The 27254-nt window shown below is 36.0% G+C and overlaps 1 protein-coding gene across 2 annotated transcripts in view; it reads left to right on the plus strand.

Annotated features, from left to right (window-relative positions):
* Positions 1-27254, plus strand: part of ARHGAP42 (Rho GTPase activating protein 42) — a 312973-nt gene that overhangs the window by 130000 nt on the left and 155719 nt on the right. The gene's annotated exons all lie outside the window — the stretch shown is intronic.

A 27254-nucleotide genomic window follows, 5' to 3' on the forward strand; every position in this document is an offset into this window, starting at 1 on the left:
TTGGGGAACTCAGGGGGACATGTTTACTTGGGGTCATTTTAAAAGAGGATCATGACAAGAAGGTAGGGAACCTCCATCAGTAAGAGACTGTGGGGGTACAGAAGCTGAGGAGGAGTCAGGAGTGGTTAGCCAAAGGAGAAACACTGGCTGCATCAGTGAAGCCATAGGTAGAGGGGCGCTCTAGGAGACTTAGTCTCTAAATAACCTGTGAAAATATCCACAAGAGAGAGTTGGCTTTAGTCATTTCCATGGCCAGAGAAGAAGAATCCTTTGTTTTTTAAGTGTCAAGTAAGAACTTTCCTTCCCAGTACTCCACAATAACTCTGGAAATGCTCAGTAACAGAAGTAATTAGAAACAAGGCATGTGGAAAAAGAAAAGAGGCCAGCTAGAATGTGTCCTTTACAGAACACAGATTCTTCCCTATACCAGCTGGGAGTGGTAGGTAGGAGATGATTAAGACTTTCACTTCCTGAATGTCCAGAAAAGTCATGGGGACTGTCCATAGCCTTATCTTGTGAGCTGGTGAAGGACTGTTCATCTTAAGCACGTTTAAAGGAACATGGGAGGTAAAATTAAGCAGCTTCCAAACATGACATTCCAGGAGTCCTGCTATTTAAGTGATACTACCAATTTCCAGATTTCTCACTTGACCAAAGCTGATTTGTAATCAATGCAAAGCTTCCAGGTAATACCTTTCTCCCTTTGTGTTGTACCGTGTGTGTGTGTGGTTACACCTTCTGAAAGGATCCTAATGAAGTTTATTTTCTAAGTGCTTTACAAAATTCAATGGCAGAGGTTTCTTGGGTTTTCTTGAAGTTTTCTTTATTTTAAGACCTCCCAGATGAGCCAGGGACAAATGTGAGAAATTGCTGTCATACAGAATATACATGGAAGTCTAGTATAAGCTTTTATTTTTGTACTAGAGTACCTCTTAATTTTAAATACGTATGTGTGCATATGTGTATGTATGTGCATGTGCTGTCTCTCACCATGAGAAATATATAGTATATAACATTTCTCAAGCCTGACCAGCATTATACTGAATGCTCTTTGGAAAACACTTCATCAGGTAGCAACAAATTCAGGAAGGTGGTAAGTAAAATACCAATTTGATAGCAGCAGTTTAGAAAGATGCCATGCCATTTAAGATTAATATTGGCAACTGTGACTGTAATTTGAGTGTTTTATTTGCTGCCATAATTTGAAGAGCACACACTTTTCTCATTCTGCCATGAAGGAATGATTGCTATTTAAAGGGTGAAGCATAGTGTCTGAGTCAACTGTTATTTGTTAGAAATGCAGAATCTCAGGCTTAACCAAACCTGCTGAATGAGAAACAGCACTTTAATAAGATACCCAGGTGTTTTTTTATGCATTTTAAAATCTGAGAAGCCCTGATCCCAAGAATGACATCTCAGATGATCTCTGATATCAACATTTTTGTCAGATTCTTATATGGGTAGAATTTTAGTTTTTGGTGAAGAGAGAATTATCTACCTGGCATAGTGCTAACTATAATAATAATGTCATCCAGTGAACTATTCTCTGGCATTGTTGAGAAGGAGGTCCAGTGGATAATTTGTTAACTCTGGCAAGGTCAGAATCATGGGGTTAGAACAACCTCAGTGTGTACCACAGGTTACTATTTCAGAACCAAAGCAAAAAAGTAGAGGGAAACATTTTTCTTAGAACATATTTTGTCCCCTTCTCAAAATCCCACAAATAATATATGAGACAAGGGAAATATGGGAGATGTGTCACACTTAAAGTTTTTTAAAAGGATAACTTGACCCAACTTAACATAAAGTGTTTACAAAATCTCTTAGAATTTTTTGGGTTTGCAGTTTTGAATCATACCTGCTATGATGGAATTTTTTTTTTCCATTGTGTTCTAATAGTATCAACTTGGGCACATTACCAAAGTGACCAAAGCCTGTGTTTTCATGTATATAAACTGAGGTCAGTAATACTTACCTTGCAAGGTGGTTATGAGGAGGATAAATTGTTAGTTTATTGGGAGAGGTTTTAATTGCAGTATGGATTTCTGAATTCTTGAACACAACTGTTGAAGAAGAATGTACATAAAAATACTAAACACAGAACTGACTTAATTTAAAAGGAATCATATACATTAGTAGGACATTATAGCATTGTACTAGAAAAACTAGTTAATAAGATCTTTTGAGTTGAGAAAATATCAAATGAAACATTTTTTATGTAAGTGACTCATGGGTATTCCATAAACACAGATGGCCTTTAGGAAGCTCACACTCCTGTCATCTGAGGTGCTGCTACTATGGAAGGTATTGTTCCTCCTATCTTTGCTGCTCTTACTGATGTTGCTTATGGAGAATTCCTTATTTCTATCGCCTTGGTGTCTGGGTATGACAGCCTATAAGTGGTGAATGTCTACTTTTCCTGATCCACTGGGAAAAGAGGGAGAGAGGCATTCCCAGCTTAAATACCTCAACTATATATGGTTTAAATGTACCAAGAACTAATTTGGGCACATGACAGATCTATTGCTAAATTGAGAAAATGCATTCTATGTCTCCTACACCCTCATCATATTTTAAGATCAAAACTGATATAGGGGTGAACTTTCAGACAAAATCCACTTGGACATTGAGCACTTCTTTTCTATCTGATCAAATAGACAATTTAGTACAGATTTGGTGGACAGATTGGAATTTGAGTGCAGTTGGAAGTTGGTCTCCTGCCTCCATTGAGTCCGATTCTGCTTGTGCTGTGGCTCCAGCTCTAAGTGCCTCATGTTAATCTGGTTCTCTTGCCAGTGATGGCTTTGTGAGCCCATGTCCAGGCCACACCACATATGGTATTCCCCCATTAGGTACATGGCCTCAGCTGGCATTGCCAGGCAAATAGCAAGGGATTTGGGTTTGATTATGTAGGCATAGGCATCTTTACTGTGCCAGACTGAATGAAGACAGACACAGTCTTCTGATGGCTCTCCAACTAGGTTCTGTGGGATGAAGCTGACATTCTGGGTAGTGGAGTATAGAGACTGAAGTGAATGTAGATCTTTGATGTCTTTGAATTTCTGGGTTAGTCAAACCTGAATCTTCTCCTATCCCTTTTTCTTCTATGATGTGGACTGATTGGACTGATACGTTTCTCCATCATTTAAACCACTTTCAATAGGCATTAAACCTTGATACCAGAATTGGGATAAAGTCCTTCTCACACGATGTGTGAACAAAATCTTTAGGATCTTATAATACAAGAGTCATGAATTCTTATATGAAGGGGAAGTTCAGTTAAGAGTTTTGTTGATTAGAATGTTTACTAGAATGACAGACTTATTATTGAATATTGCAGCTATCTCTTCCATTCGTTTTCTCACAGGTTGATTATCTTCTCTTCTTGGTAAAGATTAAATCCTCTTATTGGTAAAGTTCCTTCTGTTCTTCCTCACTGTCTGGAAAAAAGGCAACTTGACCAGATGTGGTACCTTCCTGGGCATTGCAGGCATATAGAATGTGGACTATACCTGTTGAAAGAAGGAAGCAAACCTGTTGAAAATAAATTTTTCACTAAGAAAAGACTAAACCTGAATCCAAGTAATTTAATTGATTCTGACATATGATGTGGAGGGATTCTGAACTGGTATGCTGAGCAGAAAGCTGGGTTCCTTTTCAGTTTATCAGGAGGGAAGTATGTTGCTTGGCATCACAGCTAACTAGAATGTGGGTTTTATATCCTGTAAATACAGGCTGCTGACAAAAATCTGACTCCATGTTTTTGCATATTACTACATCCTAAATTGTCTGAATATCTACTCTTTATTTTTGCCAAAGTTAATTCTGACTTGTAATGTTTTTATCTTTGCTTTAAAATCCAACATTAAAAATAAAGTTATTATCCAGAATGAAAATTAAGGTTTGTACATTCTGATAGAGACAAATAGGACCAACCTGTTGCTAAAAGTTCTCATCTTTTTTTAAAAAAAATTTTTTTTAAGAGAGAAAAAGGGAGAGCATGCAAGCAGGGGAGACAGGAAGCCGGGGGTGGGGGTGGGGGGGGGGAAGAGAGAGAGGGAGAGAGAGAGAGAGAGAGAGAGAGAATGAATCTTAAGCAGGGCCCATACTCAGTGTGGAGCCTGATGTGGAGCTGGATCCCTCAACCCTGGGATCATGACCTGAGCCAAAATCAAGAGTAGGACACTCAACAAACTGAGCCACCCAGGTGCCTCTAAAAGTTCTCAGCTTTAAGGGTGTTTTAATATTTCCTTACAGAATATTATTTTGTTCTATTAAATATCTTGTAACTGTGCTGTCCAGTATTTTAAGAAAGTAAGGATAAAATAATCTGACTTTCAATGCCTTGTTAACAAACCAACCAAATTTTAGTGGCTTGAAACAACATTTATTTTGCTCACGAATCTGCAATTTGGGCAGAGTTCAACTGGGACAACTTGTCACTTTTTCACTTGGTGTCAGCTGGGGTGACTTGAAAGTTGGGGACTACAGTCATCTAAAGGCTCATTCATGTGTTTTCTAGTTGATGCTGGAAAAGAATAAAAAATAAGAGGTTGGCACTGGGTTTCTTGGGCATTTCTTTCACCATGTGATCTCTTCAGCATGTTCCTTTAGGGGTAGTTAGATGTCTTTCCATGTTGAATCAGGACTTCCAAAGTTCATGTCCCAAATGAAGGGAACCAGGCAGAAGCTGTTGTCTTATTTGACCTAGTCCCTAGGTCCCACACTGCACTACTACTATTTTATATATGGTAGAAATGAGTCACTTAGAACAGCTCGTGTTCAAGAGATGGGGAATTGGGTTCTGCCTTTTTTTTTTTAAGCTTCTGTTTTTCAAATTGAAATTTTAATATTCCATTATATCTTCAGTTTTTGAGTATGGGACTGTGTCACTGCTTGTAGCTAGGCTTTGAATGAAGTAGGAGTGGACTAAGTCTTATTTTTAGATGGTCTGTGCATTGTACACATTTTTTTCTTACAACTTTATTGAAGTATAATTTATGTACCATAAAATTCACTCATTTTAGGGACACCTGGGTGTCTCAGTCTGTTAAGCATCCAACTCTTGATTTTGGCTCAGGTCATGATCTCACAGTCATGAGACTGAGCCCTGTGTTGGGCTCTGCACTGAACACAGAGCTTGCTTGGGATTCTCTCTCTCCTTCTCTCTCTCTGCACCCCCTGCCTGCTGCCAGCATGTGGTTCTTTCTCTCTAAATAAATAAGTAAATACGCATTTTAAAAAATTCACTCATTTTAACTAAACAATTCAATGTTTTTCAGTTTATTTACAGAATTGTTCTGTCTTGGCACAATCCAGTTTCATCACCATAATAAAATTTCTCATGCCCATTTACACTTAATCTCCAACTTGAGGCAACTACTAATCTATTTTCTATCTTTCTAGATTTGCTTTTTTGAAATATTTAATATAAATGGAATCATACATCATATTGGGTTTTTTTGGCTTTTTTCACTTAGCATAATGTGTTTGAGGTTTATGTTGTACTATGTCAGTACTTCATTCCTTTTTATTGCTGAATAGTATTTCATCGTATGGACATATCACGTATATTCTTGATGGATGTTTGAGTTGTTTTCCACTCTTTGGCTATTATGAATAATGCTGTTGTGAACATTTGTGTACAAGTTTTTCCATGGGCATGAATTTTCCTTTCTCTTCAGTAGATATCTAGGGGTGAAGTTGCTGGGTTGTCTGGTAATGTGTGTTTAATATGTTTTCAACGTTTATTTATTTTTTGGGACAGAGAGAGACAGAGCATGAACGGGGGAGGGGCAGAGAGAGAGAGGGAGACACAGAATCGGAAACAGGCTCCAGGCTCTGAGCCATCAGCCCAGAGCCTGACGCGGGGCTCGAACTCCCGGACCGCGAGATCGTGACCTGGCTGAAGTCGGACGCTTAACCGACTGCGCCACCCAGGCGCCCCTGTATGCTTAATATTTTAAGAAAATTCCTGTTTTTCAAAGTGGTTGCACTATCTATATTCTTACCGGCAGCTTGTAAAGCTTCTTATTAGAATACGTGTTTTGAAAAGTGCTTTGAAAGCATTTGGTGGTAAAATAAAAGCAAATTTGTAAATGAATTTATTCTGTGAGCAAATATTTTTCTTATCATTTTCAAGCAACAAATAGATGTGTGACTGCTTTCCTAAGAATGATGAAACAGGAAGGTGGAAGGAAAGAGAGACAACTGAATTCTTCATCTTTTGAACAATAACTGTTTAATTTGTTTTGTTAATTTAAGTCTTTTTTAAATTGAGGTAATTGACATCTTTGAGGTATACAGAATGATGACTTGATATTTGTATACATTGTGAAATTATCACCACAATATATCTAATTAACATCCATCCATCACATTTATGTTTTTTTTCTTATGACAAGAACTTTTAAGAGCTACTCCCTTAGCAACTTTCAAATATATAGTAGAGTATTATGAACTATAGTTGCCATGCTGTACATTACATCCCCATGACTTACTATATAACTGGAAGTTTATACCCTTTGACCCTTTTGACCCATTTCACCCAACCCTTGCCTCTGGCAACCACCCATCTGTTTTCTGTATCAGTTCTTTTTTTCTTTTCTTTTTTTAAAAGATTCCACATATGTGAGATTACATGGTATTTGTCTTTCTGCCTGACTTATTTCACTTAGCAAAATGCCCTCAGGGCTTATCTATGTTGTTGCAAATGGCAGGATTTCCTTCTTTTCTTATGGGTGAATAATATTATATTTTGTCTGTGTATGTGTATATGGATGTATAATGTGTGCGTGTTACATATATTCTCTCTATCCACACCTCATCTTTCTTTGTCCATTCACTGGTCAGTGGACACTTAGGTTGTTTCCATATATTGGCTATTGTAAATGATGTTGGCAGTGAGTGTGGGAGTACAGATATCTTTTTGAATTAGTGTTTTTGTTTCCTTTAGATAAATACCCAGATGTGAGATTGTCTAGTCTTATGGTACTTGTATTTTCAGGTTTTTTGGAGAACCTCCATACTGTTTCCATAGTAGCTGTATCAATTTACATTCCCACCAACAGTGCATAAGGGTTTCCTTTTCTCCATATCTTTGCCAATACTTGTTATTTCTTGTCTTTTTGATACTAGCTAATCTAACTGTTGTGAGGTGATATCTCATCGTGGTTTTGATTTGCATTTCCCTGATGATCAGCGATGCTGTACACCTTTGCATGTACGTGTTGGCCATCTGTATTGTTGATTATAATATCTTACTAAGATCTAAGGTGATATTCACTTTGTTCATTATTATACTCTTCCATGAATTTTGTGATGGTGATGACTGTTATTTTTAAATACTATTTTGCATTGTAACTTTTTAATTGTTGCAAGCCTCATTTCACAGAAGACTTGAAGTGTTTAATATGAGATTCTCAGGCACAACAAAGATGTGGATTGAGAAACTTGTGATAATACTACCTATTGCAAGTCTGATATTTCCTTATGAATAAATTCAAGTTGTGCATTTTTGGCAGGAATTAAGGCATCTGATGTTGCTCTGTCTCATTACTGTTGCTGTGAACTTTGATCTCTTGATTATCATGGTGCCTGCCACATTTCTCCATTGTGAAGTTACCTTTTCCATCTTTGGAATTAGTAAGTTCTGTGTTAAGGAAGACTGTATATGTAGACAAACTGTTATCAACCTTAAACCTGCCAATTGAATCTGTAAATGATTCTAACAAGCAATGCTTCACGTGCCTCTCAGTTAATTTACAAAAAGAAATATTGAAGAGATAGTGCTCAATGGAAAAAAAAAAACACTTAATGATTTTTAGGTCATCTTTTTGAGTAATGCCAAGGTGGTAAACATTAAATATTAGCTTATGTCACACAAAATCAAAGGATAGAACTTTGATGCTCTTCTATGCACTGACTGCTATAATGTTTAGAGCCAGAATTCTTGACCCTCTCAAGTTCTGCTACAGGATTTTGGGCACATATCCTGTTCACTCATTTTATATGTTCCTTTCTCTCTTTCTAACCTTGTTCTCCTTTGCTTTATTTTTAGCCCCATTTTAAATTTATTTATTTATTTAAAAATATATTTATATATTTTGAGATAGAAAGAGCATGCACATGCATGAGTGGGGTAGAGGCAGAAAGAGAGGGAGAGAGAGAATCCCAAGCAGGCTTCACAATGTGAGCACAATGTGATCTAAACGTGGGGCTCAAACTCAGGAACCATGAGCTTATGACCTGAGCCGAAATCAAAGTCAGACGCTTAACGAACTAAGCTACCCAGGTGCCCACTGTTTTAAATTTATTTTATCTTACTGTGTTATAGTATCTTTGTAGGATGTTTGAAGATCCTTTTTAGAACATGATGGTGTAAGAGGAAAAAAATACATTTAGCTTGTTTATAGGGCATATAAGTCTTTGTTCTTGAGGATCAACTGTTGAGTAATCAGTCATTGACAGGCACAAAAATAAAATGTTAAATAATGGCCCAGCTCAGTTCCTAGGAAGCAATCCTGATTTCCATCTCCTTTTTATTTAATCTTGGACCAACATTTACTGTTTGAAACTTTCTTTCATAGCCTCACATCCTTATTTATCTAGTAAGGTGTGATAAGCATGTAGTAAGTGCTAACTTAGTTCTTAACCAAATTAAATGGAGAGTGAACTCTAGGCTGACCATTCTTCTGACACTTGTGTTCCTGAACTGTAACATGTCAGCAAATCCTAAGTCACTGAGATATGATCGTTCATATCAGACATTCAGACATTCAGATAAATTGTTAATGTAAGTATCCTTGTTCTTTTAATTTTTTTAAGTTTATTTATTTGAGAAAGAGAGAGAGAACGAGTGAGCAGGGGAGGGGCAGAGAGAGAGGGAGAGAGAGAATTTCAAGCAGGCTCTGCACCATCAGCATGGGTCCTGACTTGAGGCTTAAAGCCACGAACTGTGAGATTATGACCTGAGCCAAAACCAAGAGGTGGGTATTTAATGGATTGAGCCAGCCAAGCTCCCCAAGTGTCATTTTTCTTAATTAGTCACAGTGACCTAAACTTTCTTTGTAGTCAATAAAGATGAACATGGATGACTGTGAACACAGCAGTTTTGGAGTTGTCATTCTCTGGTTAATTGAACTAAACAGACTGTATGTTCTACTTGCCAGTTAATCAAAAACATACTTGACAGGATCTACTATGAAGAAAATGGAAAGGAGTGACTTTAGTATCTTTGGAACAAGATCCAAGGTGGTGCAGAGCAGAAGTACCTTTGCCCCAGGACACAGTTGACACCATGTTGACCACTGCCAATAAAGAGTGCATGTGGGGCGCCTGGGTGGCTCAGTCGGTTGAGCGTCCGGCTTCGGCTCAGGTCATGATCTCATGGTTTGTGAGTTCGAGCCCCGCGTCGGGCTCTGTGCTGACAGCTCAGAGCCTGGAGCCTGTTTCAGATTCTGTGTCTCCTTCTCTCTCTGTTCCTCCCCTGCTCATGGCCTGTCTCTCTCTCAAAAATAAATAAACATTAAAAAAAAAATTTAAAAAAAAAGTGACTGTAATTGGGCAATGTGTTCAGTTTTATGTCAATCAATTGGTGGTTCTTAGCTATACAGGGAAACTAAGGACTAGTATGATTTTCCAGACTTCACCTATAAAGATAATACAATGCCAAACAATTTAGATTTGTGATATGGCCTTAGTTTTTACTTTGTAGACTGTAAGTTAAGTCAAAAGTAAAAATATGAACTGACTTTAAATTGCATTGTTAAGTTACAAAGTAACAAATTTAGAAAGGAGGAAAGAACTTCTGAAAGCATGTATTGAGTGTGCTCCTTATATGTGGTCTCTGTAATCTTTCAAAATAGTTAAGTGCTTGTTATATTTCTTTTTTTTCATATATATATATATATATATATATATATATATATATATATATACACACATACACACACAATTTATTGTCAAATTGGTTTCCATACAACACCCAGTACTCATCCCAACAGGTGCCCTCCTCCATGCCCATCACCCACTTTACCCTCTCCCCCCACCCCCATCAACCCTCAGTTTGTTCTCAGTATTTGAGTCTCCTATGGTTTCCTTATATTTCTTAACAAAATGGACATACATCCCTTGCAAAGGAAGATCACAAAGCAGTTATCCCTTTGTTCTTTGTCTCAGTTCTTCTGAAGTCCCTGCCACACGTCTGTCACTAACAGTATCTTTCTGTTACAGGTTTTTCAAAGAGGAGACCAAGTTGGTAAAGGTTCTTCTATCCCTTGAGCATTTCCTCCCATAGGGCTCAAGACTTCCCACTTTTGAGCACTAATAACCAAAGGGCCATGATATTCAGTAAATACAGTATATAAGGAGGAGTTATCTATTTTTATAATGCTAATAATAAACACTTATTATTTAATGCTAATTTTTTTAAACTTTATAACTTGAATTTAGAACATGTCAAAAAGAGAGATATGACCAGGATCATCTCTTCCTCTCTCTCTCTTCATGCTGCCACTTGGAAGGGTTTAAAAAGGAAGGGGGGATTTGTTTTAAAGCAGGGTGGCTGACGTATTCATCTTTTAGGATTCTAATATTTTTATGGTAGAATTTGTATAGAGCTATCTCTGAAGTACCTAATTCCTTCTTGTTAATATAGAAGAGTGTTTAAAATTGCCCCCAAAGTTGTATTAAATTGTTAATAGGCGATCACAGAGTAAGGAGAAACTTGAATTTCAGTTCAACCAGCTACAAGGCAGTATGTTAGTGTTAGGTCTGCCTATTAAAACTGTGCAATTTTAACCTCTTTGGGCTTTTAACTCTACTTTTATAAGGGACAATATTAGATATGGTTATCTCACAACTGCTCAGTAGCTTTAGATTATTTTCTATTGAGTTTAACATTGATGTTTGAAAAAATAGATTCAATTTGTAGATATGCCATGAGATATAGTCTCTTGGCAAATCAAGACATGTACACTTCTGTGTATACATTTACTTTATAATCAGGTGACACCGAATATGATAAATGGATGTCACCACTCAGGTTAATTCTGATACAGATTTTTTTTTTTAACCCAGAAAGCAGTTGCTTTAACCTTGTAAACTCTTGTCCATGTAGAGTGATAGATAAAAGCTATGCATATTTGGGTTTATTTGATGGGAAGTTCTTGGCAGTTAATACCAAAGGGTTTTTCCATAGTTCTTTTTGTTGTTGTTGCTTTTTGGTTTCTGCAGGAGTTGAGTTCAATTTGGGGGCAGAACTTCCCTTCAACTCTGTGGATTTCATTCTTCTTTGCAATGAAGTGGCTTTAAAAACCTCAGGAGGGGGGCGCCTAGGTGGCTCAGTCGGTTAAGCGGCTGACTTCGGCTCAGGTCATGATCTCGCGGTCCATGAGTTCGAGCCCCACGTCGGGCTCTGTGCTGACACTTCAGAGCCTGGAGCATGTTTCAGATTCTGTGTCTCCCTCTCTCTGACCCTCCCCTGTTCATGCTCTGTCTCTTCCTGTCTCAAAAATAAATAAAAAAAAAATTGAAAAATTAAAAAAAAATTTAAAAAAAAAACCTCAGGAGGTACAACACTTTTGTGAATAGTAGTGGCAGATAGTGCAAATGTGAAGTCTATTTAGTTTAAAATTCTCATTCCTTTGTCATTATAATCATGTTCTGTATTTCTGTAATAGGTAACATAGAATAAAATCTAAATTTCATACTGTGGTTTTGAAGGCCTTACCTGCTCTGGATTCTGCTTTAATCTCAAACCATTCTCTATTGCCTTCACTATGCTTTAGTCATGCCAGGCTTCTTTTCTTTCCATCAAAACCAACATATCAAGTATGCTTTTGTCTTAGCAAGTTTATACTTTCTGTTCTTTCTGCCTGAACTTCTTTTAGATCTCTGAGTAGTGTTCGGCGGGGTGAGGAGTTATTACAAATCATATTTCAGTTCAAGGTACCCCTTTTCATTGAGCCCTTTGCTTACCACTGAATTTAAATTAGTATTTCCACTGACATTATTTTCTATCACATCAACTTCTTTTCTTTGTGACTTATATCATCTGGTATTATCTTGCTTGTTTTTATTTATTTTTTATTGTTTTGTGCTTAGTGATTTTCTCAATTATAATATATCAGGGCATTTGTATTCCACAATAAATATTTGCTTGAAACCATTTGAGTTACAGGTGTTAACTCAGTAAATTACACCTTAACAATTGAATCATTTCCAACTAAATCATTGGAAAGTTTAGTGTTGGTTTACAAGCAATTGACTTGTGGTTAATTTTAAATTACCACCTGAAACACTATGAAAAATAGTCTATGTGTTGCTTCTGGTTGGACAATAATCTTCGTTGGGTATGTGCCCGTCAGTTCTGCGTTCACTGCCGTGGATATATGTACACCCAAAAAGGTAGTGTCATTACCATGTTATCTTGATGTGAGCCCAGTCTACAATAAAGTTGTCATTAATTCAGAGAAGAACCTATTCACATTTTGCCACATGTAAATATAGCAGGCTGCTGGTTTTTCACCAACCTAATTTTCTCTCTCTTTGGACCATCCAGTGCCCAAATCCTAATTGGATTGCCATGCTGTTTTACTTATCTTCAGGGCAAATAGCTTTCAGAATACCAAAGGCAGATTAGCACTTGTCAGTAAATCAAATTTACTAGTTGTTGGGAAGCATGGAGAAGCTCTTGATGAAAGAAACCATAGAAGTAATAAGATTTTTATTGGTAGGCCAGAGTATGGTAATAGTTGGAAATATTTAGAATTTAGATTTCCTGGGAACAAAGTCCTTGGTAAAGGGCTCCAATGGAAAGAAGAGGGATGGTGATGCATGGCCTGAATAAACACACTGGAATAAAGGCCAAACAAAGCCTAATTAGGGGCAACTGAAGGGGCAACTAAAGTTTCTGAAAACAAATTTTATTTTCTTCTTTAGGCTTGCCCTTGCTTTATCTTTTGGCCTAAGTGCTCTAATTGTAATGAAGTACAATTACAGTTATGTAATTTATCCCCTTAGTAATATAGATAGTATGCTCCCTGGCTGTTAAGCTCAAAGGCCAATAGAAGCTGTGATTTTAATTCCTCATTCTTTCAAGAGTGTTTATAAGCCTAATTGAAGTTTTGGCACAGGCTAGCAAGGCATCTTCCAGTGATAAAATAGCAGATCATTGCTTACTCATCCCTAATAAATATTGAAGGATAGGCTGTTTTGCCAAATAGCGTTTAGCTTGCCTGTTCTTCCTACCCTATACCTCAGTGCTTATTCAAGATTTATTTCCAAACTGGTAACTCAAGTTGTGAAAGAATAAGAAGTTGCAGAAGTTAATCTCATCCATTCTCCTTCAAAAAGTAGAAATGAAAATTTAATGATGGGAATAAGCTTTTGTTTGCGTGTATAGTGAAAATCCATAACCTTGCATGCCCTAGTAGAAGATGGTCTATATTCATTATTTGTTAAAATCCTCATTTTCCCTAAAAGAAACCAGTGTGTGTGTGTGTGTGTGTGTGTGTGTGTGTGTGTGTGTGTGTCTTCTGAAATCCATACACTTCAGTTTTTCTCTTCCTCAGTCATTTCAAAACACTTCATAATAATATATGAATGAATGGAATATTGTTTGAGATTGAGGGTAGTATATGAATAGGAAAATGACATACAGTTTGCCTGAATGCAAAGTCCAGCATTGTCCATCTTATTTTAGTTTGATTTTGGCATTTTCTGTTCTCTAACTTCTCTTCCAACTCTTTCTCCCATGTAGTCCCCCACCCTTGCTTCAGCTAATGTGCTTGTATCAAAAAGTGTTTTTTGGCTTGTAACTGTATGCCTCAGATATGGGTCTAGGCCCTTGGAGACACAAAAATTAAAAATGAAAAGAAAGCTGGAGGCATAGTATTTCCTTAGAAATACTCATAATTTTGTTGGGAACACAGACTGTTCATAATTTCTAAGCATTTCCTTAGAAATACTCATAATTTCATTGGGAACACAGACTGGCACAATGCGACTTACAGAGTTCTGTGATCTGCTGTCACAGTGGTATAATCACAATCCTGTGGCAGCTTGAACAAGACCCTTAAAACTTGCACTGTAAATATTAAGGAAGACTCACCAAGGATATGACACTTGAGCTGTGGCTTAAAGGATAAGAGACATTTAGGAATGAATAAGCGAACCTGGGAAGGAAAACTGTGGAAGAGGTCACAATGTGAGCTAGGCTTTATAAAATGTGTTATATGGTGTAAAAGAAGACTTACCACATGGAAGTGGCAGCAGAAAAGGTTATGAAGAGCTAGTGAGGGGCCTCTTCATTATCATGGGATACTGGGCTGAGGAAAGGTCTTTTGTATTGAAGGTTGTGGAGAGATGATAAAAGCTGGGAAGGAACATACTTTTCTTTTATAGACACCATTCTGTAGCTGTGTAGAAAATAAAACTTGGGTGAGTTGTGAAACTGGGTGCTGATAGGTGTGTAAGGTGACTGTTGTTCTAATCCTGCAGAGAAGTGATGGGTTGCATGCTGAGGCAGTGGGGAGATCATAGATTGGATGTGGAAGATGGAGAGGTGGGAGACCGGGGTGATGAGGCAGCTGCCTGAACTTGGGGCCATTCATTGACAGACAAACTGAGAAATTAGAGAAGGCTGGGATATATCTTGAGGCTGTGTTTTTGAGGTGTTTCTGGGAATGGGACAAACATGGCTTACAGAATGTTTAGCACAAATATCTGGGCTCAAGGCAAGAGTTGTAAGCCGTCGATCACTTCATGTGACATTTGAAGCATGAAAATACATTAGGTGGTCATCCATGGATAAAGTGTAGAGTTCTCTTATCTTGAAACGTAAGATAAAGGTAAGTTAGTTGAGTCTGTCTTTGCCCCCTTCACTCTGCACAAAAATTCTCAAAAGCTTATTAAGTCAGAAGGCCATTGAAGACAACTTAAAATATATCTGGGTGCTCTCAGAACAATATGCTTAGCAGGGGTGAGGTGGAAGCTTCATTAGCTTTGTGTTTTTATGTTAATGTGCAAAGTTATTTTGTTGTTGTAACATGCAGCCCAGTTTTATTATATTCGTGAATTATTTGAAGAGGTGCATTTTCTCATCTAGTATTTTCAGATTAATTAAAAGGTCTTAACTGTAGTCATATTCTAGACTTTGTTAGGAATTACTGAAAGCCCAAAGTTGGGAACAGGATGTGATTGTCAGCAAAGTGATGGGAGTTTCTTGTCAGGATTCTGTTTAAGAACCTGGGTAATGTTGAGATAAGTAGGGTTTTACCAGCATTAACACTCTTTGTGTTTATGTAAACTGGGCATCATAGGAGCTAAATTTTCTTCTCTACTAACTACAATATCTCTTAATTTTTTAAGAGGAAGCAAAAGAAGAGAGAGGAGAGAGATTGTTTCTCCATACCTTTTTATAATGTCATATAGGATAACTAAGGTGTCCCTGACCATAGTGTTACTGCTTTGCTTATCTTATGTACACATCATCATGAATGCACCAGAGTCTGAATGTCTCAGGCTGTCTGCTGCTGTAAGGGAAGAAAGTCGTTTTTCCAAGTTTCCAGGCTTTATTTTATGGAGGAGAATCATAAACATTCTTTAGCTAGTTCTGTGAATTGAAAGTAATTCAAGCCATGGCCTGAGGGTAAGACCAAAAGAGGTTAGATGTTAATGATTTATTAAATGATTGTGTTTTCTGTTAGGGTATACTTTTCACAGATAAGGAAAAGTATGTATTTTTGAGTGTTTTTTTTTGTCATGTGTTGTAAAGGGAATTTCTTTAGAATTGACATATCACTCTTACTGTACATGATATAAGACCTCACATAAAGGGCTGAAACAGGGTCTTTAGTTCATTGGGTAAGAGAAGTTTTTGACAGCTGTATAGTTTGGAAAAATTGGCCCATGGTTTATGATGAGCTCTGGTTTTGGGAAAGACCAGAGACAAGAGTTAGAACATATGGAATTTATTTGGGAAGTAATTCTCAGCTATGACTAAGAGTCTGTGCTCAAATGCCTGGGAAAGTTTAAAGGAAAATGTTTGCAAAATAAATCATACCTCTGTTTGCTAAATTGTAGGACTTAGAAAACTTTTGGGTATTCTTGGACTTTTGTAATTATGTATTAAAGCTCTGAAGTTTTCTCTTTTAATTAATTTCTCTTGGTTTTATTTTAACAGTATGATTCAATTCGTTGGTTTATTCAATTAAGGAATTAATTTATTTCAAAGATTTTCTCTTCCCCCTAGTCCCTAGAGAGCCTCAAAATATTCACATTCAAGCAGTCACTACAGCGTTAGTTAATAGGAAAGATACACTGTATGTTTGTGTATTAGCTACTGGTGTTGTTTTTTCTTAATTGTCCAAGTTCCATTTGCAGTGTTTCCTGTATTTGTTTATATCAAGATAGTATGTGACATAAGCATCCTCAGTAAGTGTTGTACCAGGGAAAGTGTAGTAGGAAAAGGCAATACTACTGTTGTTTATTTCTGAAAGAATACCCTTATTTTCTCATTTTCCAAACTTTGGTAGAATTATGTGGGGGGAAATGTTCCTATTTTAAGTTAATAGTTGCAGTAACGTCTTCCTAATCTTCCTTCTGTCCATGCAGTTTCTCATGTCACCATTACACTGTTACAACTGTTTTGTAAGCCAAGAATAATTATTGTTACTCAACTCAGCTTGATTTTTCATCACACACTTAAGTATGACATCAGCACAACAGTGAAACTGAGAATGCAATAAAAAGTCCTACCATTTTTCAAAAAAAAAAAAAGATTTGTAATAGAGAAAATAATATATCTACATCTAAGGGTTTAGGAATTAGAAAATAGGAAAATAATCTCCTCACTACCTCTGCAGCTCATTTGTTTTCCTCGGTTTTTACTTTATGATAGTCATACTCACACATATGGCTTGTGGGGGCAAGACGTAGTTTGCCTGCAGTATATTCTTTACTATCTGAGAGTGGTATGATGAGGATTGTCAGAGTAGTTAGGAATATAGACTTGAGAGTCAGAATGCCTGGATTCACATTGTAGCTCTGCCACCAGCTATTTGTGTGTGACCTTGGGCAATTACTTAGTCTGAGTCTCATTTTCCTTATCTGTACAATGGGAATGATAATAGTACCTTCTTCATAAACCTGTTGTGAGGATTGAAGAATTCTCTTGTCCCATAGAAAGTGTTCATTAATTATTGTTTTTTATGTGTACTCTAGAATCCATTTCCTCACTTACCTGATAGGAGTGACCTGTTTACTTTTCTCTTCATGCTTTTAAACCTGTTATTTGACAACATACTCCCCTACCCTGAATGTTTTTCCTGGTTCCTAGCTAAGATCTAGCAGAGCCATGTTTTTCTTTTTCAAGATTTCACTTCAGCACAGTAGTGAAATCAACCTTAAGGAAAAAGGAGTAGGGAGAATTTGGAGTGATCTGCATCTCTTATTTTTGAGGAGTTACTGCTATTTCCCTTTTAGCCCACTATGGGCATTTGCATGATAATGGTCTGCCCTCCAGAGTTTTGACTTGAACTATAATAGTGTGTACTTTTTCTCCCTGCATACCAATTTATAAGTAAACAAAAAAAAATTGTAAATTAATAGTTGTTTTTTGTGACTGAATCTTTTTCTAAAGATGTCAATGAGCTTAATTTCCCATTGCTACCTCTATAGATATTGATTGCTAGTTATGTTATACAGCATATATCACTACATATTATAGAAATGCTAATTATCAAAAATACTTGGTTTTTTGTAGGTAGGTTGCTATCCTCAGTAATACTATGAGTAACTATAGTAACTAATTGCAGGTTAGCTATCAGAAGTAACTTTATTCAATCAATTTAGCAGTGGTTATGTTGAGTTTCCACGGTGGCAAGGGATTTTACTAGACAGTGATTATTAAAAAAATCAATAAGACATTATCTCTCCCTTTAAAGGAATAGAAAGGTAATCGTATCTATATTTATATAACATATGTAGCATGAGTACTGTTACTCTTCTTAGTAAGAGATGTTGATCGTCAACATTTGTGATCATTCCTACAGTGTCCAGGTTCACCCTCAGGATCCTTTTCAACCCAGCACCACAGAAACCTGCTATCACTCAAATAGACTTATGAAGCTGAAACTGTTTATCACCAGTGCTATCATACAAGTTCATTCAAGGTATTGCTGTGGAAGCCCAGAAATTAAAAAGTCTTGCTCTGTGTAAAAAAGTTCAAGTGTGAAGAAGTACAAATGAGTTTTGGGTGTTGGGAAAGACATACTTAATTGGAAATGTTAAAAGCCCACAGGTACATGTTTAAAAGAGATGCTTTAAAAAGTAGATAAAAGGAGTCTTGTATAGTTACCACTCTTTCCGACTGTTTCTAGTTTAATACTGGTGTGTCCCAATACATGTTTAGTTTTAAGCATTGATGTTCTGGTAAAAAGTTAACTGCCGGCATTTAGGTGTTTGTGTGCACGCATGTGTATGTGCGTGTAACCCTGATTTGTAATGCTTGCTGATTTCCATGGTGTAAATACTTCCACCTCAGCTGACTTCAATGCAAGGTCATTGAATGGATACAGACTGGGAAGAGATACATACAATATTTCCTTAGAGCCACTGTGAACCTGCTCACGTATAACATAGAATATATGCTCACATGTAACATATGTAACATGAGTACTGTTACTCTCGTTAGTAAGATCTCTCTTCCTACACTTTCTCTATCCCTCCCTCATAACATAGTAGTTATGTTGGTCTCTTTTTTGCTTATATGCATTTCTGTCCTGCCTAATTCTCTCCTTCCTTCTCTTCTCTTTTCTCTCCTCTTCTTCCCTTCCATTCCCTCCCCATTATTACAAAATTGGAATAAGCAATTTAAGAAATTGTATATATACTAGGATATTTTAAGTCTTTCTTAAGGTTTTAACAATCTGCCATTACGGAAATACTGAGCAATTGTGATTAAAATACATTAACGTTCAGCTACTAAGATGTAATTGCTGTAAAATAACTGTGACTCTGGGAATTTCCTTAATGAATTTCCATTTCTTTTATAAACTCACAGACTATTAGAAGTTTGCTTACATTCACAAATGAAGAATTTAAAACAGATGAATGATTTTAATTTCTCTCTCCAAAGATATTTTCAGTGGTGAATACTGAGAAGGGTAGAGAAGTATTAGCAGAAGAAATAGCATTAAAAGCAGGGTGGGGAGGAGATAAACATTGGGTTACATAAATTATCAATTTGTTGACCCCCCCAGCCCCCACACATAATGCCACTTTGATCCTTCTAAGCTAGGAGATGAAACCTGGGTGGGGGGCAGGGGGAGAGTTTTCTCGAGGCCATAATTGACTCAGCTGAAGTTATTTAGTATTTCTGTTATCTGAGGTGGGGCAAAGGGAGAAGGTAGATTTCCATCAGCATGAGGACATCAATACATGGGACAGCTAGCTGTGTTACAGGAAAATCTCTAGCCATCTCAAATGCATCACTGGATACTCATAGCAATACCACAGATGTGTACAAGTTCAGCAGATCCTGGGATTTCTTGAGAATGTCCAAAGGTAGAGGACTGGCTGAAGTAACCTAACCAGTAATTTTGGAGAATGCTTTTGCCCAGTCAAATGCAGGAGTGATTATTTAACCCACTGCAACAACGGGGGTTGCAGCATTTCTCAACTTCCCTGTGTTCTCACAGATAGATTGAATTTCAACATCTGACTTATATGACCTGTGAGGTAATACAGCCATGTATTTCATAAAAGTGTTTTCCTAAATGCTTACTTTCTGGTCAAAATCAAGAAAAAAGTAATTGTTGTGATGACTGTATGTATAGGATGCTTGGAGTATATAAGTGGCTTGTAAGACATCAATTTTACTTTGACCTTCACATATCTTTTTATAGCTAAAAAGCTGTTTGACCTTCTTTTTCTAAAATTTTTTTAGCCTCCTTTATTTTAGAACTACAAATGTTCAAGGAGTAATCAGGATGACAATAAGTAGACACAGGTTTTGAGGAGGTGTTTTGTTTATATCTGCTGTTAAAAAAATGTTTAAACAACAACAAAATGTTTTCCACAATGCTTAAATGCTTTAAAATATTCTTAGTATAACCTCCCATTAGAGATTGGTGGCAAGAGGGAATAAAAGCAAAAGTAGTTTAAGAGCAACAAAAATCTATGAAAAATAGCTTCTTTTTCTTGTTCAAATAACTCACTATTCAGAGAATTTCATTTGATACGACTTAGTGTTATGATATTATTAGATCACAGTGGATTATGTGAAATTTTGCAGTTTACCCCTGTCTTTCACTTTCTCAGCTAGATTCTGTGGAAATGGTCAGTTGTTTCTTGGATGAATGCTTTTCTACTCCCTCATCTTATGAGGGTAGATGACTATTAAAAAACAGCAAATTTTAATTTGAGTTATGTGGGATAGTTGTAAGTTCTAGAAGCAGAGAGGATTATTTACTGTTTGCCTTCATAGCTACTCTGTTCCATTTAAGAAGTCTTGACATTCAGTATATGCTGATGAGATTTCACTCTTATACCAGATCTCCAGTAGCAACTTCGTATTTCATTAAAAAAAAATTATATATGCATTATAATTGGTTTACATGAAAGAATGAATTTAACAGGGAGCAGATACAACTTTAATAAAGTTATGATCATTATACATAATATATAGAATTTAATCTTTGTAAACAAGCATATTATCCTTAAACATAAAGGGAAACATACTTGGAGAGTTTGATTAAGTTGACCAGATTGCACACTTGTCAGGATATAAACCAAGAATTAAATACAAACTAGTATACTCAGAGTATACTCTTTCCTGTCTTCTGAAATAAGGGAGAATTCATAAAGCATCATTCTCCAAAAACTGAAATTTGTTTCCCTACCATTTTCACTAAGAAAAGTATCATGTCTGGTAAAAACAAAGAAAATATTAAAATAATACTAAATTTAAGTGAGTGTTGGATCTAAACCGATGAGGTCCAATGGTGTAGGGTTCATAATGGAACACTGGCTTAATAAGTAGAATCAAAGCATTCAGTATTGAAGTTGCAAGTGACATTCAAGTTGAAATTAAATGTATTACAGTGGTATCCAGCTAACCTTACATAGCATTTTTTTTAAGGTGAAGACATGGTTTTTCAGAGTAATTTGCTCACATTAAAGGATATGGAGCATAAAAAGCTCTAGTTTTTTACTTCATACTACTTATTTAATCAAGGTTTTGTTCATATATCTGTCCTTCGCACATTATGTGAGTTTTGGCCTTCGGGTCCTAGTTTAGAAAAGCTGTGGGTTTATTGACCAAGAGGACTGTCTCTTGTGTAGCTGTGAAGAGTTAACCTGACCATTATGGAGGAGTGAGCCTCAGGCTACCCCTAGACCACTTGCCAGAAGTTCATTCTGGGAAGCTGTTTTGGAAGGAGGAAAAGGACAGAGGTTGGAAGAAGCAGAGGGAGATGCTTGCCTGTAATCCCAAATTAGGACTGTGATCTAATTTTCCCAGTTGCAAATACTAATGGGAAAATAGTCCATTCTTATCTCAGAGACTACTTATAGGTATCTTCTGCATTAACTATGTTCAATCTACTCATTATGAAACACCTTCATATCTTTTTACTGTGTGTGGATTGACTATATAGGTATCTTAACAGGAAATTATTTTTGCAATGAGTGATACCATTCAGGTTTTATTTTTGTAAATAACATCACCTGTTGTAGTCTTCTCAAGCAGTTGTGTTATCTAGCACCACAGAATATTATTAAATCTTCTCTTCAGAACTTTGAGTGTTTTAGTGCATTAAAAGTTTGGGGGAGAAAATTGCAATCCTCTATCCTGGTATTATCCATTATCCTGGTTGCAGGATAATGGGACACTATAATCACTGATTAGTGATGGGCTGTGACTGGTACCAACACTAGATTTTGACCGAAACCTGGAAAATGGGGGATAAGTAAAAGTGTAACAATTACCTTTCAGATTTGTTTTATTCCATTGCTGCTCATTTCATTGGACACACAGGTTCTCTGCAGTGCAAAGTGAGCATTAAAAATAGAAATTTTTAATAAAGATCGGATAGCACTTGAAAATACATATTCTATAGAAAATTATAATTTGTGTATACTTGGACACACACACACAAACCCAAGTGTATTTGGAGTATTCATCGTCTAATCACATAAAAACATTTCTAGTCATTACTTGTGAGTGATTTATGAGCACTCCCTGGTGGCTGTTTATTAGAACCGCTTGAAATAGCAAAAGAAAAGTTGAGTGGAAACTTAATTGCCTGGCTTCATGTAACACACTACATCCACAGTTAAAGTGTGTTTACCCAGTAAATGTTGTAAAGTACTATCCAATATCAGTTTGCTTCTCTGCTACAGAAAGTAAATGAAATAGCAGATAATTATTTTTGATTTTTAAAATGGACCTATATTTATAAAAATAAGTTGATTATACCCAAAGTTTAGAATTATAGATGGTTAAGAATTATAAGATAGTAAGTTGATTGTATCTTGTTTACTGAAATAAGACTTTATAAAGTTATATATCATCAATATCGAGGGAGAATATTAAAATTACTTTTGTATTTTTCCTAAAGCCTCTTAGTAAGGTCATGAAAAGTAACACATTCCACAGATATTATGGGATCTTGAATCTGTTGAACTCTGTGACTTGACTCACCAACCCCCCCCCCCCCCCCGCCCCAAACCCAGAATTACCTTCTGGGAGAAGTTTCCTCAAGCATCTTGCGTAAATATGGAGAGAAGGAGTTCCATGTGAGCAAAATTGCATTTCTCTACATTTTTTTTTAAACCCTATGAAAGTGAAGTCACCAAAGTTATACCCTGGTTCACATGTTTAATTGTAGTTTTCCACCATTTTGTATGTCATTTTCCTTTATTATGCAGTAGCAACAGTAATTCTTTTAAACCTGCCAAAATTTTAAACACCTTCTTTAATTTGCACTTGGATTACTTCAAAATTGAAAAATTTTGTCCTTGTGATTGACCAGTTTGTGGGAATGAAAGACATGTTCCCTGGGGGGAAAGATCAGAAGCAGCCAAATTGGGTTGTAAATCCACTTTGTGCCTTTGAGTGTTGTTGGCATTTCCATTTTGATATCTTGAGTTTAGATTCACATGTTGTGAACAGCGGCTCATTGCAGACAAAAGAGGCATGATATTTCAGATGTAAAATCACGCATATTTTATACTTGTTTATGGGGAAAAATAGGTTCCTGGTTATCTACTATAGATGAATACTGTTCTGTTAAATTAATTGCAATTCAGTTTCTACCTTTGAGTAACTGCATTTTAAACCATAGGAAATTATAAGACTAAACACATAGTAGACATTATAAATTCTGTGAAGAAGGAAACATTTTTTAAAAGGCTGCCATATGTCAAATCTATGCTTGTTATTTTAAAAATGTGTATATTTCTCCTTTCATTTTTATAAAAACTTTAAGAGGTATGGGTATGAAGACACAGATTTAGCAGTTTTGATGCTGTGATTCAAATGGAGCTAGGTCTAACTTTAACATTCATGTGCTTAATATATTGCAGATGAGTTTTAGATTTTGATTTAATTACTCATATAAAATAAATTTTAATCTTGATATTATGAAGAGTTTGGCATGGTACTTACCACATAGTAAACACTGAACAAATCATATGTATTGTTATCTCTATCACTCTATTAGATGTTTCTCTCCCCTTATATTTCAGTTCAGTACCTCTTTACTTTTCTTATTCCTCCAGTTTCACATTAATAGAATGAGAGTAGGAGAAAGAAAGAGGAGAAAACTGAACAAATCCAAAAACAAAAGAAAAAATGAAATATGGGAGAAATGGAGTTAAGAAATAATTCTTGCCTCATAAGGTGGTTGTTAATTATCACATCTGATGTGTTGTATCCTTTGTTTTATTCCCAGGTCATATTTACATATAGCCACATCGGATTTTGGCAGAGATTTAAACTATTAAATATGAATGTGGCTGCCAATGTCTTAGTATACAGATTTACCAATCACTTCCTTTTCTAATCCTTCCCTTCCTAATAAAAATACTTCATTCCTATTGCTTAACTCTGTCATTTTGAGATGGCATATTCTGCCAAAATATTTGAGTCCTCTCATGGCATGAAACATAATAGGTTCAAAGTGAAATTATCTTTATACCTTGTCCACCAAACACTCTTTATCTCATTTACTCTAGTTCTCAATATGATGCCCAAGTTCCAGTGCTGAGGCAAAACATCTTAATGTCCCCTTTGATTCTTCTCCCTCTAGGTCCTTTTCTGTTTTCTGAGAACACTGCCTCTGCAGTTCCCCGTTAACGATATGTCTGTACTGAGGCCCCTGATCCTATCACCTTCTTTATTTCAAACTTGAGTTCCACTTCCAGCTATTCAGCTAGCAGATCTTGTCTTCATCTCTTCATTCTCTAACTATCCCACATATTACTGGCTTCCTAGAACAAGTTTTTACAACATTAGTTTTCTCTTTAGAAGCCAGCAGTGATTCCATGTTCAGGCTGCTCTTCCTAGATTATGAGTATCCTTTCCCTATTCCAACCAAGTTTCCTGCTAATAATACACACACACACACACACACACACACACACACACACACACACACACACACTTTTTTCCATGTAGATAATGTTTTTGTTAGTTGATACTAATGTTTTAATTCTATGAAGCATGCTATGTTCCAGAACTGTTTGACATGCTTCATATTCATTCTGTATTCCCATTTTTCAAAAGTTAACTGAGGACCTGTAACTAGGTCAATGCACTCACAATCAAGATTGACTCTTAATGAGTGATTAATAAATGCTTTATTTTTCTGCATCGCATTCTCCCTTTCCACACGTCATGCTTAGTTCTACCCCCTTGCCTTTATTCATGGTGTTCCCAGTTTCTAGAATATTTTTGTCTCTTTAGTGTATTCAGTTCACATTCACCATCCAAATACTAACTGACTCATTTAGTTCTCAAGGATCTTTACTATTGTCAAAATCATTATGTGTTTATAAGGAGTTCTGCATAGTTTATCATGTAACTATTCTAATCAGTTTTGTCTTTCAATTTTTGCAAAGATTTTAGCAGTGTTTTAAGAGCATCAAATATTCATTAAATGGATAAAATTTTCCTCTTTTCTCAAATTGACATTAACTTTCTGGAAGGTTTAGTCCATGTCTTAGTTTTTTCCCTTTCTCACAGATCTCAGCAATGTGCTTGGCACTTACATAAGTACCTGGTGATTGGATATGGGAGAGTACAGGCCATCTGTCTTTTGGGAATTTCATGGGAAAACATCTTCTCATAATGTGAACCTAGATCGACTTCAACCAAAGGGAATACTATAGATTCAGATACAGAAGTGTATTAAGTAGGTAAATACAGAATGAGATTAATTATCTGTGTCAGTTTGGAGATATTAAACGTTGTAAATTTTGAGCACTTACTATATGTAAGGCACTGAGCTGAGTGTTTTGCATTCATTGTCTTAGTCCTTAGAACGAAGTTCAGTTGTGGGGTAGATGATGCAGCTCATGTTCAGAATGGTTACACAGCAGCTATAGGAACAGATCCCAATTTAAGCCCAATTATAAATATGTGTGCTTCTGATGTATATGCATATCATCTTATTTAGCATCATTATTATTGGAGTTTTCAACACTGGAGTAATATCTCCCTGTTTAAGTTCACTAACTTTACATATATTAGAGCATGCTTGTTCCCAGCATAACCTAAACATTCAGTAAATGTTAGCCTTTATTGTTGCCATTTTTCCAAATAACACAGAAGTGTTCATGACACTGCCTTTCGCCTTATGCAAACAAGTTGAAAGCAGAATCAGCTATTTATTACCTCTGTAAAATCTGTGTATGTGTGTGTGTTTATGGATTTGGGGTTTCATGAGGGCAAGGTGGATTTAGAGAGTGAGAATTAAAAGTAAGGTACTTTGCTACTATTTCCAGTCATCTCTCTGTAGCAGCACGCCTGCACAGTGTATCTGGAGGGATTCTTGTCTTAGCTCATAAATGGGAATTTTAAGTGATGGATGTCAGAGGTATCTACAGTTGGTTGTTGATGTCTTAGGATTTTGAGTATTGATTTACTTTATATGTCTTTATGCAAGGATTTTAGGTCTTTTAAAGATCCGTCATGTCATTTTTCTGCAAAGTAGAGAATGATAATCATGGAGGGCACTAAAACTCTAGTTTTTATTTTTGTGTATACTATCCTTGTATATTTAGATATGGAATTTGAGAAATAAAACTTGACTGGGTAATAATAAGTTAAGTGAAAATAAGTGAAAGGAAAACATTTCCCTTGAAATTTTTAAATTGTGATATAATTTTATACTTATGGAAAAGTTACAAGAATAATATAAGGGACTCCTTTATACTCTTTAACGTATTTTAAAATAGTTATATATTTTTAAAAAAAGGGTTTCTCTTCCTCTTAGCATTTGCTAATTATATAATCATATTATCACAGTGGTAAATTATAATTTTGTTTGTTAATGTAAATTTCTTCTCAACTTTATTGAGATATAATTGATATATAATATTGTGGAAGTTTAAAGTGTACAGGTTGACTTGATACATATATGTATTGCAAAATGATTATCATCATGGCATTAGCTAACACTCCCATCCTGTCACATAATTACCATTTTTTGTGTTGAGAACATTTAAGATTGTGTTTAATTTTAATGCTTTATAAAGGTTTTTTCAGATGAAAATTTCCTCCCAGCATACTGTTTTTCTTAGAATTGTCTGGGTCTTGCATTCAGTCCCTGGCTCCCATACTGAAAACCTCTTCACAATATTCTCACAGACCCAAATTAAATATTTATCTGTTTTAAGGTGTAAGTAAATCCCAGTTTTGAGTTTGGGACTAAAATACTATTCATTGAAATGAAATCAGGTACAGTTTTAGCAGGGTTGGACATATGCAAACATTCAGACAAATCCCTAGTGTAAAGAATCTAATTAAATGGAAAAAAAAATGAACCTTATTTTATTTTGTGGCTGTAGAATAACATTCTAGTGCCAAATGGAAGCGCTTTTGGTTCAGTTTTTAAATGATGCTTGAACTGACTGCATTAAACTAGTGTAATTAAAGGTATTTGTAAATTTAATATCTGTGCTATTTCTTAGTTAAATCTTAGAATATGAAATTAAATATTCAGGCTAGGATCTAAACATGTGTA

Source organism: Acinonyx jubatus, chromosome D1 (genome assembly GCF_027475565.1).
Source record: "Acinonyx jubatus isolate Ajub_Pintada_27869175 chromosome D1, VMU_Ajub_asm_v1.0, whole genome shotgun sequence".
Classification (NCBI taxonomy): Eukaryota; Metazoa; Chordata; class Mammalia; order Carnivora; family Felidae; genus Acinonyx; species Acinonyx jubatus.